The sequence below is a fragment of the Panthera leo genome, chromosome A2, assembly GCF_018350215.1.
Source record: "Panthera leo isolate Ple1 chromosome A2, P.leo_Ple1_pat1.1, whole genome shotgun sequence".
Classification (NCBI taxonomy): domain Eukaryota; kingdom Metazoa; phylum Chordata; class Mammalia; order Carnivora; family Felidae; genus Panthera; species Panthera leo.
In genome coordinates this window covers 143,854,072-143,861,889 of record NC_056680.1, presented here as the reverse complement: position 1 = coordinate 143,861,889, position 7,818 = coordinate 143,854,072, and positions in this window count along the sequence as shown.

The following is a 7,818-nucleotide window of genomic DNA, read 5'->3' as shown; positions in this document are numbered from 1 at the left end:
ACAGCCTGTTTGTCTCTGGGGGCAGAAGGGAATGTGGACGAGCTCAGGGGTTATACCGAGAAGTACTTAAGGTGTAGGAAGGAGCAGCAGGGGCAGTTGCCAGGGGAGCCTGACCCCAGGGCTACCAATGAGCTGCTCCCAGACCTTAGGACACTTGCTTTCCTGGACCTGAACATCTGACTCAGGAAATCCGAGGTGATGCCTAGGGCCATGCAGCCCCCCAAATGCTCCATCAAAGCTGCATCCTCCGTATCGCTCACTGGGGCCACCATGTGGCCATCTCAATGCCTCAGTCCTTCTCGGTGGCATCCCTTTTCCAAGGCCATTCTTGCTCAGGCAGCTTTCCTGCCCACACACTCGGCCCAGGACCTTCCCTGGGGACATCTTACCTGGATGGGACAGGAAGACAGTATAGTAAGCTGTCCACAGTTAGCCTAGAGCAACCACTAAGAAAACTACTAAACAAATAGGTATAAAAAAAATCATTTAGGAATAATTTAAATCTTATATTAGAAAATACTCACATTGTAAAAGAAGGCAGTCTGGGAGAAATAGAGGAACAAAAAAGACATGAGATATTTAGAAAACTAGCAAGATGGCAAATACAACTATCAATAATGTGAACGGATTAAAGAATCCAATTAAAAGGCAGAGATCATCAGATCCGACACCAATATCTGACAATATGCTATCTATAGGAGACAGATTTTAGATTTAAAGATATAAGAGTGCCCTCTCTCTCTCCCTCTTTTTCTCTCTCTCTCAAAATGCATAAACATTTTTAAAAATTAAAAAAAAAAATCTATCGGGTCTATCACAGGGGAATATAGTCAATAATGTTGTAACAACTTTGAATTTTTTTTTTTTTAACGTTTATTTATTTTTGAGAGAGAGAGAGACAGAGCGTGAACGGGAGAGGGGCAGAGAGAGAGGGGAGACACAGAATGCAAAGCAGGCTCCAGGCTCTGAGCCATCAGCCCAGAGCCCGACGCAGGGCTCGAATTCACAGACCACAAGATAGTGACCTGAGTTGAAGTCGCATGCTTAACCGACTGAGCCACCCAGGCACCCCACAACTTTGTATGTGATAGATGGCAGCTAGACTCGGTGGTGACCATCCTGTAATGTATATAAATATGGAATCACTATGTTGGGCACCTGAAACTAATACAATATTGTGTTTCAATTAAAAAAGTATTATGATGATGGTATATGTTAGAAATCTAATGGTTAATTTAAATTCACATTTACTGTATATATTAAACATAAACTTTCTGCTTTAAACCTTAAAAAAATCGACTGGGTCTGATATTAGTATAGCCTCTCAATTTTTCTCATGGTTGCTATTTGCATGATATAGCTTTTTCTGTCCTTTTACTTTACGTCTATTTGTATCTTTGGGTTTTTTTTTTAATTTTTTAATTTTATTTAAAAATTTTTTTAACATTTATTCAGTTTTTGAGAGACAGAGAGAGAGCATGAGCAGAAGAGGGGCAGAGAGAGAGAGGAGACACAGAATCCAAAGCAGGCTCCAGGCTCCAAGCTGTCAGCACAGAGCCCGACGCGGGGCTTGAACTCACGAACCATGAGATCATGACCTGAGCCAAAATTGGTTGCTTAACCGACTGAGCCACCCAGGTGCCCGTTTTTTTTTTTTAATTTTTAATGTTTATTTATTTATTTTGAGAGAGAGGGAGGGAGAGAGAGAGAGAGAGAGAGAGAGAGCAAGCCGGGGAGAGGCAGGGAGAGAGGGAGAGAAAGAATCCCATGCAGGGTCCATGCTTCCAGCACAGAGCTGGATGCAGGGCATGAACTCATGAACTGTGAGATCATGACCTGAGCCGAACTCAAGAGTTGGATGCTTAACCTGCTGAGCTACCCAGGCACCCCCAGACCCAATAGATTTTAAAACAAAGGAAGTTACTAAAGATAAAGAGGGACATTTTATCGTGATAGAAGTTTAATTATCTAAGTGGTGACAATTGGAAACAGATATGCACCTAACAAAAGAGCTATAGTTCACAGCACATACAAAAATTAACTCAAAATGGATCAAAGACCTATATGTAAGAGCTAATACCATAAGAAAATATAGGAATAAATTTTCCTAACTTTGGATTAGGTGATGGTTCTCTACATATGACACTTGAAGTAAAGCAACAAAAGAAAAAAAAACACAGATAAATTGAACTTCAACTTCATCAAAATTAAAAGCTTTTGTGCTGCAAAGGACACAGTAAAAAAAGTAAAGAATGGAAGAAAACAGGGGTTAGCCATATACCTGGTAAGTGATTTGTAACTTACAAATCTTTGTTCTTTGTAATATACAAAGAACTCTTACACTGAATAAACAAAAAGACAACTCAGTTAAACTTGGGGAAAGGATTTGAATAGACATTCCTCCAGAGAAGTTATATAAATGACTAATCAGCACATGTAAAGATGTCAACATCATGAGTCATTAGGGAAATGCAAATCGAAACCACACTGGGATACCACTTTACAGCCACGAGGATGGATATTAAAAAAAAAAAAAAAGACAATAATGAGTGTTGTAGAGAATGTGGAGAAATCGGAACCCTCATATACTGCCGGTGGGAATGTAAAGTGGTACGGCCACTTAGGAAACCAATTTGGCACTTCCTGAAAAGGTTAAAGATAGAGTTACCACACGATGCAGCGATCCCACCTGGCAGACACCCAAGAGACGTTGATGCATAAATCCACAAAAAAACTTGCACGTGAATATTCATAATAGCCCCAAAGTGGAAACAATCCAAATGCTTATCAACTGATGAGTGAATAAATAAAATATGGAATAAAAAAAATAAAAACTGGAATGTTATTCGGCAGTAGAAAGGAACAAGGTACTGATACATGCCACAACACAGAAGATCCTTGAAAATACGCTAAGTGAAAGAAGTGGGACACAAAGGACCACATGTTGTAAAATTTACTCAGATGAAATGTCCAGAATAGGCACATGAATCCGTACAGAAGTGAAAATGAGTGGTTGGTTGCCTGGGGCTGGGGAATGGGTTGTGGTGGGAAATAGGGGGTGACTGCAAAGGGTACAGGGATTCCTTGGGGGTGACGAAATGTTCTAACAGTTGATTGTGGTGATAGTTTAGTATATTCACAGCCGTGTGACTATACCCAATTACTGAACTGTATACTTCTCCTCGCCCCCAACCCCCCCCATAAAACATCCTTTATTGGGCACCAGCAGTGCCCTGGGAAGCCCGCGTGCGCAGACTGGACGAGGTGCAGGGCTGGCTTTAGTGACGGTGCTGTCGCAGCTGCAGTCCACCTCAGCCACACGTCCCAGTTTTTAGTTTCTTTGTTCAGCTTTATATACACTTTCGGGTGCCCCCTTCCCCGCCCCCGCTGCTGCTGTCACATGCGATCACATGACTTTCAACTTCACTCATGGGCTGCTCAGCTATCAAATCAATGGCAAAGTTTTCATTCGCCTCTTTCTGGTGACCTACAAATCGAATTTTCCTAGCCTTTATTATCATAAACATGACGGATGTGTGTAACCTTCTCCCTGGTGGGCCAGGATCGCACCCCGAAACACCTGGAGCCTCCACACAGCTCATGCCCAGCAGCCCCAGAAGGTCACGCTGCCGCCATCTTGTGGGCTCTGAACTGTGCTCTTTTAACAGGTGGATTTATGGTATGTGAATTATATTTCAATAAAGCCGTTACCAAAACAAAAACCATAAAAAGGGAACCTGAGGTTATTTGTGGGTATTAGGACATCTGGTGCCTCGTGGTAGTCCAGCTGTGGTTTTGATCTGCTGGCCTCTCCTCCTTGTCATCTGATCCCTCTCTTCATATTACCTGGAAGGAAGAGCTGCTATTCCTTTCCCTCAGTCCCTATTCTAGCCCTTGTTTTTCTCTAAAACTGTGGGGTGGGGCTATGGTGCTGGGTGAGACCAGTTGCTTGACCAGAAGAACCCCCTTGACCAGTCTTGGCCCAAACTCCAGTGGCCAGCCTATGTGGGAAGGCAAGTGTGGACCCTGACTGCCAAGGGAGTCCAGAGAGGGGTGCTGAGCTAATCCAAAGCAGAGGGCCTTGGGCAAGTGTAGGCAATGTCCCTTACTGACCAGCCTCCATCTGGCTCCTCAGAGCCACAAATTGAGTGGGGTCAGTTCTGACGCAGGCTGTCAATGATAGCCTTTGCCTCTGTTTGGGATCTGAAGTCTGGGGCCCTGACCCAGGATCGCAGGAATAGGGGCCAAAGGAACTTCTGAGACTCAGTAACCCCAACCCAATCTTTGGATTTTATAATGGGGTTGAGGCAGTGGGAAGAGAGACCCCTGTGTGTGCCCATCCACCGGTACCTGCCAAGCAACCCCCATGGCCATACCCTGGGATTAAAGCAGAAAGGGGCGGAGCTGGCAAAGCGGACCTGCTGGAGGGGCGCTCCCAGCCCATTGTGCAAGGGAGCATAAATCTTGTAAATTTTGCACGCATAAATCTTGTAACTGCATGCATTCCCAGTGCTGTGGGAGAACCGAGGAGAAGCGGAAGTTCCCCGTGTGCAGGAGTCATGGGTGGTGGGTGAAGATCAACAACATCTCCATAGCGGTTAGGCGTCAGAGCTCTGGTGGAGCGCCAGTCCCCCGCTCTCCAGCTGAGTGAGCTTGCCTAGGCTGCTTAAACTCTCCAAGCCCCCGTTTCCTTGCCTGTTGGAGCCATTAAGGATAGCAAGAAGAGAAATGGGTGGGAAGAAGAGGGAACTGCCAGCAGGAAGCTACATGTATGTATCTTGTCTCCTCTTCCCCCAACTTCTTAGCTTGAGAAATGAAAGTCACAAAAGAGATTGAAGACACCCTAGGTTGGAATAAGCACAAGAATGACTGGCAAGCTCCCCTCCAGGCTGGAGAACCTCCAGGCTTGGAGGTCCCTGTATGGGCTCCTGGAAACCTCCCCGCCCCCGCTCCCCCCCAGGTCCTTGCTCTGCTGCAGGATTCAGATACGCGATCTGATTGCATCAGTCTCTCTATGCCAAAATCAAACGAAAAATGTACACACACTCCTAAAATCCCAGCAGGTTCAATCCAACAAGGAAGTATTCGGTTCCAGCTGTGAATATTAATCTGTGCAGTGTCGGTCAAGTGTGGGGACTGGTATTTCGTACTGAGCAGTTGTGCCGCAGCTTGGCACAGAGCCTGGAACATCGTGAGGTGGACCTTGGCGGGCATTTTAAGGACAGGCAAAGGATGACCTTCCCGGAGGGGGACCGGTGGGCTACCTACTCTGAATTTGGGGGAGGGGTAGCCAGGCTGTGGGATACAGTTGTGAAATTCAAATCTCAGATCTCTGATCAACAACACAGCCCCCACCTGCTGTAGCAGCTCAGCTGGTCAGCCAGGGGTAGCCTTCGCCTGGGGTGGACATGATGTTGTGAGTGGGGAGGGAGGGTCCTGGGGGAATCGGGAGGCTGAGAGAGGAGCTGCTGAGATTGCAGACTCAGGGGCAAGTTGACAAGGGTTGTGGGGGTGGGGGGATGGGGGCTGGGATCCTGCACAGTCTGTTGCAAAATGCCATCTCTAAACGAAACCGCATGGTCCACACATGCTTGCATATGGTCGTGTGAGCCAGGTGAAGGGTGTGGAAGAGCATACCCGTGTCACCCTTGGTCACCTGGGGGTGGCAGTACATGGGCAAGGGAAGGGCCTGGGGCAGATGTAAATGATAAGCTTTGTTTTTATACCTTTGTAGTATCTCATTTCGTTTGTCACAACCGGTACGGTCTGAAAGATAACAAGTGAAGTACAAGAAATTAATCATTTACTAATCCTTTCTGTCTCTCCCTCCTCACAACTGCCTTTTGCTCCCAGCCAGCAAATCCAGAGAGAAAACCAACCTGCTGCTATTGGCAGTGCAACCTGAAGCAGGTAAGGAGCGGGAGGCAACTTATGTTGGGGTCTTCTGTGGGCCGGGCACCGTGCATACGTCAGGCGCACACACACATCGACCTGCAGACTCGGCGGTAAGAGAATCAACAAGGGATGTTGAAGACCAGGGACTAGCAAGGGTGGGAAGCCATCACCACTCCTGGGCCGAGAGGACAAGGGGAAGGAATAGCGTCATCACGGGAGCCAGGTGAGCAGAAGGAGGGAAGAAATACCCCTAGCCACTCTCCTCTCCTGCCTTCCAGGCCTCGCCTGTGCCTCTCATTGGCTGCCCCCAGAGGCGGCCAGGGGGATGCGTCTGTAGGGGCAGAGAGGGAGGAGAATGAATGGGAGGAGGGAGAAATGGAGAACCACCAGCACAGACAGCGGGTGCGGAGCAGGAGTTGACCTCAGAACTTCAGCTGCCCTACGTAGCAACATGTGCTCCTGTGCCCGCCCGTCCCCCCGGCTCCCACACACCACTCTGTCTGTGGGGCCATCTTGCCAAGTAAAGGCTCAAGCCCGAGTCTTTCCTTCTTTCTCTGGCCAGAATGTCCTCTTCTAAGGGAAGGGCTGGGTTTGGGGTCGGGACAGCTGCGTCTGGCAGAGAAACGTGAGTCCTGTATTCCAAGCCCGACACCTATGATCCCGTGCTCACACTCCTCCTCTGCCAGGAACCCCATTTCCCCTTCTCTTGACCTGCATGGGGCATTCCACCAAGGACCATGTTTTGTTTACTGCCACATCCCTGTATCTGGCTTGATGCCCGGCACAAAAGAGGCTCACAGTAATCACTCGTGGTGGAACTCAAACGACTCTCCGGATGCCCTTTCCTCGGGGCCCTGGGCTTTTATGTCATGGATTGGGTTTTCCAGAAGCTTCTTTACCTTCTGTTGCAGATAAAGAATGTACCGAGCCCTCTTTCCAGCCATTAATTTACATAACCTTCACAGAACAGTCAATTGGGGGGGGGGGTGTTGTTAGAGCTACTGGTCACAGCTAAGAAAAATTCACCACTGAAAGTTAAATGACTTGCCTGGAGTCACCGGTAGAAAGTCCCATCAGACCCAGGGTTTGGTCTAGCAGCTCTCACCACGGTCTGCGCTTAGCCCCTGCTCCACCCAGTCTCCCAGGGGACCTGCACCGCTTTCTTTAACCTTGATGGGACCAGAGCTGCTACTTCCTTGTTTCTCTTCTGGCCTGCTGGCCCTAGCTTTCCTCTGCTCCTGTGAGTCTAGCTCCAGGCCCGCTGAGGCCGGCTCTCAGCATTGGCTCACGGCCGCCCCTCCCCCTACTGCCAATGTCTTAGGCCTCTTTAGGGGTCCACATTCCTGGGGAGAGATGCTGTCCTCTCTTAAGGCGCATGGGGAGTGGGCTGGGGGGACCTGTAGTCCCGGCCTGGGCTAGGGGGAAGGGTGGCTTCTGACTTGCTGGCCTTTACAGCAGGGAGGGAGACTGCTTTGGCAGGATTCATGGCTCCACCCTCAGTGTCCCTTTGCCTGTGAGCTAGGGGCCCATCCCCACCTCCCCCTGCTTCCCAGCTGCACTGAGGAGTTTGTGGCCAGCTTTCTTCACTTCCTCCCTTTGGCCCCCTCTGCCTGCTGAGCCCAGGGCCCAGCCCTGCCCCCAGTCCAGGCTCACCCCCGCCCCTAGGACTGACTTTAGGAACTGGAAAATGGGCAGGGACCAGCCAGCAAAGGGAAGGGAGGGCTTGGCATTTGGGGCCAAGCCTGGGCTTACTGGAGGTGGCTAGGGGTGGGGAGTAGAGCCCAGGAAGGAAATGTATAGGTGGACAAAGGAGGACGCAAGCGGGAGCCCTTGATTCCAGAGGTCTGGAGCAGCACCTATGGCTGTTATTTGTTATTTACGGAGCACTTAGCATGTGCCAACCACTACCCTAAATTAGTTTTA